Source organism: Salvelinus alpinus, chromosome 22 (genome assembly GCF_045679555.1).
Source record: "Salvelinus alpinus chromosome 22, SLU_Salpinus.1, whole genome shotgun sequence".
Lineage (NCBI taxonomy): Eukaryota > Metazoa > Chordata > Actinopteri > Salmoniformes > Salmonidae > Salvelinus > Salvelinus alpinus.
In genome coordinates this window covers 23080739-23088863 of record NC_092107.1, presented here as the reverse complement: position 1 = coordinate 23088863, position 8125 = coordinate 23080739, and the positions used below count along the sequence as shown (strand labels likewise).

The window sequence follows — 8125 nt, the reverse complement described above, 5'->3', positions numbered from 1 at the left end:
CATTACAATACATTATGATCTCAGCAAAGGTTTAGTTTAGTTTATTAGGATCCTCATTAGCTTCTGGATATTCAGCAGCTACTCTTCCTGGGGTCCACATAAAATGTACTAATACATGACAAAGTACAGAACATTAATAGACAAGAACGACATCAGATATTACATTAAATTCAAAATAAAGTGGTTTATCATAAAGCTAAACTTGCTTTTTGCCTGAGTAACCTCTGGTGAAAGAGCGTTCTACGATGACATGGCTCTATACATAACTGAGCGACGCATTAAATCTATATTTGGTTTGGAAACCCATAGTGGCGTGTCTGGTGGGGTATGTAAGTCGGTTTGAAGTGTATGTAAATAGATTGTACAAGTGGTTAGGCATTTTCAACACAAATGTTTCTTTAAAAGACTAAAAGAGAAGTAATCAATTTCTCCTCCAACTATTACGCATGTTGTTGATGTTAGTTCTGTGTGTGCAGTTAAGTGCAAGGTGTGCTGCTTTGTTTTGAGCCAGCTGCAGCTTTGCTAGGTCTTTTTTTGCTGCAACTGACCATATTACCGGAGTGTAGATGGGACAAGATCAAAGCCTAGTAGGAAGGTTGCCAACAAATCGCGACTAGGGTTGAAAAGGGAAGGTTATTCCAGGAAACTTTAAAAGTTTACCAGTAAACTAACAGAATTTTGGTAACTTTCAAGGATTTTTAGGAATTTCATCAGATGACAACTAGTGGCCTTTTTGGGTACTTCAGATTCTCACAGGTGTCTGTAATTACCTTTGGCCCGCTGTGAGGCCTTATCACATGTAACATATATAACACAATCAAATAAGATGATTTTATAATACAACATTTAATGACAAAGCTGTACAATATTATCCCAAATATAAACCATCAACTTAGTGAATGCAATTGGTGTTTAATATGAGGGCATCAGCGTTATATCCTTAATTTTATTTTTTACACACTTCTATTTATTTTAATATGCTAATATGTCTATGTTTTCAATGTTTGGCACCAAACTGGTGGCAGTTGTGAAGAAAGTCATTATTTTGAAGAGTTGCAGATTTAATTGAAAATGATGCCATTGTTGACAAGATGTTTTTTAAATTAATGATGCTATTTTCACTTGAACCATATGGTCTATCCAATAGAAACTCATGGACCACATAGACATATATAAAAGATGAATACAATATATGAATAGATATTTTTGAAGTTATTCAAGTATAAATTACAAAAATGAATATAGATTGTCATAGATTACCAAAATTACAGAGAATTCCAATAACTTTGGTAAATTACTTGCCTCATCACGCTCTAGCAATCACGCTGGGTGCCTGCAGGCTGACTGGATTAAGCGAGCGGGTGTTAAGAAACGCGTTGGAAAGAGGACAGGTACTGAAGGAACAACTTTCTCTATCAATGAACAACATCCCGGCGAAGTCATGGATAGGATGCATGTACTGTTCGGAGATCAAACCCTTCCCCACCTCCAATAACCTTTTTGGAATCCTTTGCCTTACAAAGAACCCTCGAAAAACCCTGTTTAATTTTAAATTTTGCAGTGACTTTTTCAAAATAAAAATGCACTGGCTTAGTGTTTGGCGAGTGCCAAACACTGGCCATGCATTCTGCAAGTTTGATTGTCTATTCAAACAATTTGAAAGTAAATGCTACAGCACACTTCTATGGAAAATACGACACTGTAGCCTGCTCTACACATACTGTCAAATAGTTTAAATAGGCTACTGATCTATTTACTTTAAATGAGTGATGGAGAAATAGTAGCCTAATATTTGTTGTGTAGTGGGAATAAACCAGTCATGTCATAAAAGGAGAGACAAGTCCTGCAATACGATAATGATTTCGGCCTATATAAAAAAAGTTAAAGAAACATATTAGGCTACATGCTGCTATGCAATCTCCTTACTAACGGCAAATGCATCTGTTTTTACATTAGGCCTACGTCTGAATGTTTTCTGTAGCCTACCGTTATTATAATTCCAATATAATTGATCAAACACGAGAAGTTGTGCATACGCATGGTCTGAGATGTGCACGGAGATACACACACTTTCCGGTCAAGTTCCAAATGGATAAATACTAACCTTTTGTTTGAAAACGAATTATCTGGAGAGAGAGACGAGACAGAGCATGAGGCAGCGTGGAAGAGATACCGCATTGTGGGGGTAGAGCAAGGAGAACAGGCAGTTGCGAGCCAGTGAGGAGCAGGGGAGGAGATTGAAGTAGAAGGGATGGGAAGTGTAGATTAGCACACTTGTTCTTCATCTGTGTTGCGGTTTACCACTCGGAATCAGGGATTAATTCACAGCCGCTCTGCCACTCTGTGCTTGTCAGGCTGCCTGTGAGGCTACTACTGTATCATCATGTGAGGCAGCTGGAATGTGATAGAGAGCCAGACTGCCAAGGAGGTGACGCCATCACCAGGGAGGGAGAGTTGCCCTGGACCACTTCTGCTTCTGATCGCTGCCTCCTGCACCTAGCCTTCTCAGTTTGTTTTGCTGTGTTGCGTGTGTGTGTTTGTGTATGTGAGAGAACAGTGTGTGTCTGGGTGGATATGTGTGTGTGACACAGAGAGAAACACAGCCGCAGCGGAGGAAGGAGGAGCCAAGCAACCAGGGAGGGAGCTGGATGCTCGCGGGTTGCCGTGACAGCACCACAGCCGGCTGTTTCTAGTGACGACTGATGTAAGAATGTGTGTCTGAACTGTTCTAGGGAGGGGGAACCAGCGGCTGTCTGTGTCCAGCCCAGCCTGCAGTGTCCTGGGTGCCCCTTCTGTGCCTGTCTATCTGTCCGTCACAGAGGTTGGAGGTGGCCCTTGCTTTTTCACAACGCGGTACTCAGCACCTTGAAGATGGTCAACCTCCTCCTCCTCTTCCTCCTCATGCGTCCCTGTGATCTCCAACAGAAGCAGCAGCACTACCGGGCTCTCTCCTCTGTCGTGCTCTGTACCACTGGGGGCTCTATGGTGCTAAGCTCCGGGTGATCCTGCTTACCTGCAGCTCAGCCCCCTCTCCTCCCTCCTACCCTGTGTGGTGAACAGGACTGAACCCCCACTAGTGTGGTCAACCTCTAGGTTACCTTGGTCTGACCCCAGCACTACCCAGCCACTGTAAGTATCATTCCCCTTTGCCTGCTAAACTATCCCGCTTTTATTCTGTTTTCCGGTTCCGCTTCAGCGTCTGCCTATGGATCTGTTTCAATGCTCTACGGTCAACATTGATTGTCTGTAGAATGTAGTCTACCTACTTTGAGCTGTATGTTGTTGGTAGTATACAGTATATGTCAATAGGGAAAGACAGTCCTCAAAAACCCACTTGGAGTATAGAGTAAGCCCATTATATTGTACATACTGTCTATCCGTAGTGTTATTTGTATTCACACTATTCGTTATTGTCAGTTGTATACACAGTCTACGTCCATTGTAGCTGTATTGGTGGTGCACAGCTCACCACAAACCACTGCAGATATAACATTTCACGCTTCCCGTCTCTGAGGCGGAACAAATGTGTCTCAAACGATGAATTAGGAACTCCCTTTTCTGCATTATGTCACCCTCCACCGTGAGATGCTGTTGCCTGGCAACATCCGGGCTCGCTCTCTATTCCATTTTTAGAATGCAGCTGTGACTCCATCAGGAGAGCAAGGAGTGGGGGGGGGGGGGGGGGGTTGGATTAGGAGAATTGGGCCAAGGATTAGAGGAGAAATTTAGAATAGGAAAAAGAGGGACAAGCGGAGAGAAAGAGAGAGCGGGTAAGTGAGAGAGTGGGTAAGTGAGAGTGCAGGGAATGACAAAGGAGAAAAGAGATCGATTAACTCCTTTTACATTCTGCACCTTGATTTATTCACACCCATGTGCACGGACACGCGCACACACATACCTTCCCCCTCACCACATACAAGAAAACTCATCCTCCGATCTCTATAAATACAAACAAAAATACACACTCCCACCCCATCAGCTATGTATTGGTGTGTGCATTTGTGGGGTCGGGGGCAAGTCTTGGCTAGCAGCAGATCAGCCTGTTAGCCTGCTAGCTATGTAGAGTCTTGCAATGGGCTACACACAGCTTGCCTGGAAGAGGCTATGCTATCACCAGCTGGCTGAGGTCCGTACCACTCCCCCATTGTCTGTGTTCGAGAGCATCAAAACCATGATGTATCATTGATAAATTGTCACTGACTGACAAATACATCAAATAAAATTGAGTAGTTATTTATGAGGCAAGGCGATTTGTAGATCAGTCAGTCTCGACTCAACTTTAATGTCGGCTGCAATGTTAAAGGTGCCCAGTATCTCTGGCATGATGCAACTGTTACTCTGAGCGAGAGGTTACTCATCCAATCAGATCTCTCTGTGGTCTCTGGTGTGGCTAATAGGATCTCAACAACCTGCCCAAATTCACCCAAAATGCACTGCAACATAGGCTCACAAAAAAACTCTATATAAACCTTATTTTGACAGGGAAGTCATATTGAGACTAGGGTCTCTTTTGCAGATGAGCCCTGCATAAATACATCAAACACACACAATATACAAAATTACAAAAAATATGAAGAAAAACAGGCACATTTATCAACATAGAGGTCTCTGATCATTACTCTGAACTGACCAAGGGGGATCAGAACATCTCATTTCAAAGAGCTCTGTAAGGTAAAAAACTAGAAGCAGCTTTACCCAACTCTGTGGAGACTGAAGGGGTATCCAGTGTTATCCAAGCCTGAGACCGGCTTTGGTCATTTGTAAGTCTAAATTCTATTAATGATGATAGATACATAGGAAGTTTCCTCTGCGATTTCCTTCCTAATTACGAAAGTCAGACATGATTAATTTCTGTAAAAGAAACCAACCTTGATCTTCAACTTCTTCAACTTCTTCAACAGCTCAGTGACATGTTTTTTAAATGGTCGTTTGTCCACAAGCCAGATACCAAGATATTTGAAGGATGGAACTCGTTAAATTTGTGTACCGTTCAAAGTAGTCATTACAAATTCATTTAAATATGGGTTATGGGACCTGAAAAAAGCATGCATTTTGTTTCGTTTGCATTTAGCACAAATTTTTGATTTGCTCTCACACAACTACACACACAATCCAACAAACATAGACAGGCTAATTTCAGTTGAAGCCATTCAAATATTCTCACAAAATCATACACAACGCTGTTAGTGCTCAAACACAGACACACACACACAGTTTTGTTGACATTTTATATTCATGCAAATCTATTCTAGATCCATTCAAAAAGAATTACCACTACCCCACTGGGCACACCATGTCATTTCAACGTGGAAATGTGGGTAATATTTGATTGAGGAGTTGATCAATGAGATTTCAACCTTTATTCACCCACTCAAAAAGACAGCCAAAAGTGTGCTGAATTACCAATCTGTTATTAAACCTCTTAGGGTTCGCGAACCGCTAGCGGAACACCTGTCGACAACATCCGGTGAAATTGGTGCGCGCCAAATTCAAATTGCAGAATCGTAATATTAAACATTCATGAACATACAAGTGTCTTATATCATTTAAAAGCTAAACTTCTTGGCCTCCTGGGTGGTGCAGGGGTCTAGGGCACTGCATCGCAGTGCTAGCTGCGCCACCAGAGTCTCTGGGTTCGCGCCCAGGCTCTGCCGCAGCCGGCCGCGACCGGGAGGTCCGTGGGGCGACGCACAATTGGCATAGCGTCGTCTGGGTTAGGGAGGGTTTGGCCGGTAGGGATATCCTTGTCTCATCACGCTCCAGCGACTCCTGTGGCGGGCCGGGCGCAGTGCGCGCTAACCAAGGGGGCCAGGTACACGGTGTTTCCTCCGACACATTGGTGCGGCTGGCTTCCGGGTTGGAGGCGTGCTGTGTTAAGAAGCAGTGCGGCTTGGTTGGGTTGTGCTTTGGAGGACGCATGGCTTTCGACCTTCGTCTCTCCCGAGCCCGTACGGGAGTTGTAGCGATGAGACAAGATAGTAATTACTAGCGATTGGATACCATGAAAATGGGATAAAAATAAAAAAAAGCTAAACTTCTTGTTAATCAAACTGCGTTGTCAGATTTGGTATGGTATGCTTTTATGGCGAAAGCATACCATGCGATTATCTGAGGACAGTGCCCCACGTCAAAATACTTTTTCAACCAGCACAGGCTTCACAAAATCACAAATAGCGATTTATTAAATCACTTACCTTTGAAGATCTTCCTCTGTTTTCCTCTCGTCCCAGCTAATTTCCTCAGGTTTTTGCCTGCCATATCAATTCTGTTATACTCACATACATCATTTTAACAGTTTTAGAAACTTCAAGGTGTTTTCTATCAAATTCTACAAATTATATGCATATCCTAGCTTCTAGGCCTGAGTAACAGGCAGTTTACTTTGGGCATGTCAGTCAGGCGGAAATTCAGTATACTGCCCCCTAGCCTTAAATAAAATCAAATTTTATTTGTCACATGCGCTGAAAAAACAGATGTAGACCTTACTGTGAAATGCTTACTTACAAGTCCGTAACCAACAATGCAGTACAAGATTGAGTTAATTGCTAAATAATTGCTTAATAAATGCTAAATAAATAAAAGTAAAAAACAAAATAGAAAGTAACACAATAAGATGTGTGGATGTACAGGTTAGTCGAGGTCATTTGTACATGTAGGTAGGGGTAAAGTGACTATGCATACATAATAAACAGTGAGTAGCAGCAATGTAAAACCAAAGTGTGTGTGGGGGGGGGGGGGGTCAATGTAAATTGTCCGGGTGGCCATTTGAATAATTGTTCAGCAGTCTTAATACTTAGGGGTAGAAGCTTTTAAGGAGCCTTTTGGACCTAGACTTGGCGCTCCTGTACCGCTTGCCGCGCGGTAACAGAGAGGACAGTCTATGACTTGGGTGACAGGAGTCTTTGACCATTTTTTGGGCCTTCCTCTGACACAGCCTAGTATATAGGTCCTGGATGCCAGGAAGCTTGGCCCCAGTGATGTATTGGGCCTTACGCACTACCCTCTGTTACGCCTGGATGCTCTCGGCGATGCAGCTGTAGAACCTTTTGAGGATCTGGGGACCCATGCCAAATCTTTTCAGTCTCCTGAGGGGGAAAAGGTGTTATCGTGCCCTTTTCACGACTGTCTTGGTGTGTTTGGACCATGATAGTTTGTTGGTGATGTGGACACCAAGGAACTTGAACCTCTCAAAGCCTCATCAGTGTTAATGGGGGCGTGTTCGGCCCTCATTTTCCAGTAGTCCACGGTCATCTCCTTTGCTTTGCTCACATTGAGGGAGATGTTGTTGTCCTGGTACCATACTGCCAAGTCTCTGACCTCCTCCCTATAGGCTGTCTCATCGTTGTTGGTGATCACTGTTGTGTCATCAGCCAACTTAATGATGGTGTAGCTTGGCCACGCAGTAGTGGGTGAACAGGGAGTCCAGGAGGGGACTAAGCACGCACCCCTGAAGGGCCCCGGGGTTGAGGAACAGCATGGCAGATGGGTAGAAACATGGCAGACTCTTACCACCTGGGGGTGGTCCGTCAGGAAGTCCTTGATCCAGTTGCAGAGGGAGGTGTTTAGTCCCAGGGTCTTAAGGTTAGTGATGAGCTTTGCGGGCACTATGGTGTTGAACGCTGAGCTGTAGTCAATGAATAGCATTCTCACATAGGTGTTCCTTTTGTCCAGGTGGGAAAGGGCAGTGTAGAGTGCGATTGAAATGGCGTCATCTGTAGATCTGTTGGGCATTGCGGCATTGCGAATTGGAGTGGGTCTAGGGTTTACGGGATGATGGTGTTGATGTGATCCATGACCAGCCTTTCAAAGCACTCCATGGCAACCAACGTGTGCTACGGGGTGATAGCCATTTAGGCAGGTTACCTGTGCCTTCTTGGGCACAGGGACTATGGTGGTCTGCTTGAAACATGTACAGTTGAAGTCGGACGTTTACATACACTTTGGTTGGAGTCATTAAAACTCGTTTTACAATCATTCCACAAATTTCTTTTTAACAAACTACAGTTTTGGCAAGTCGGTTAGGACATCTACTTTGTGCATTACTAAGTTGACTGTACCTTTAAACAGCTTGGAAAATTCCAGAAAATTATGTCATGGCTTTAGAAGCTTCTGATAGGCTAATTGA

The 8125-nt window shown here is 43.6% G+C and overlaps 1 protein-coding gene across 1 annotated transcript in view; it reads left to right on the top strand.

The window, feature by feature from the left end:
• Positions 1-2158: 2158 nt before the first annotated feature.
• nyap2a (neuronal tyrosine-phosphorylated phosphoinositide-3-kinase adaptor 2a) overlaps positions 2159-8125 on the top strand; it is a 131146-nt gene continuing 125179 nt past the window's right edge. The window contains exon 1 of the mRNA XM_071359545.1: positions 2159-3129. The gene's annotated coding sequence lies outside the window, so the exon portion shown is untranslated. The remainder of the gene's footprint in view (positions 3130-8125) is intronic.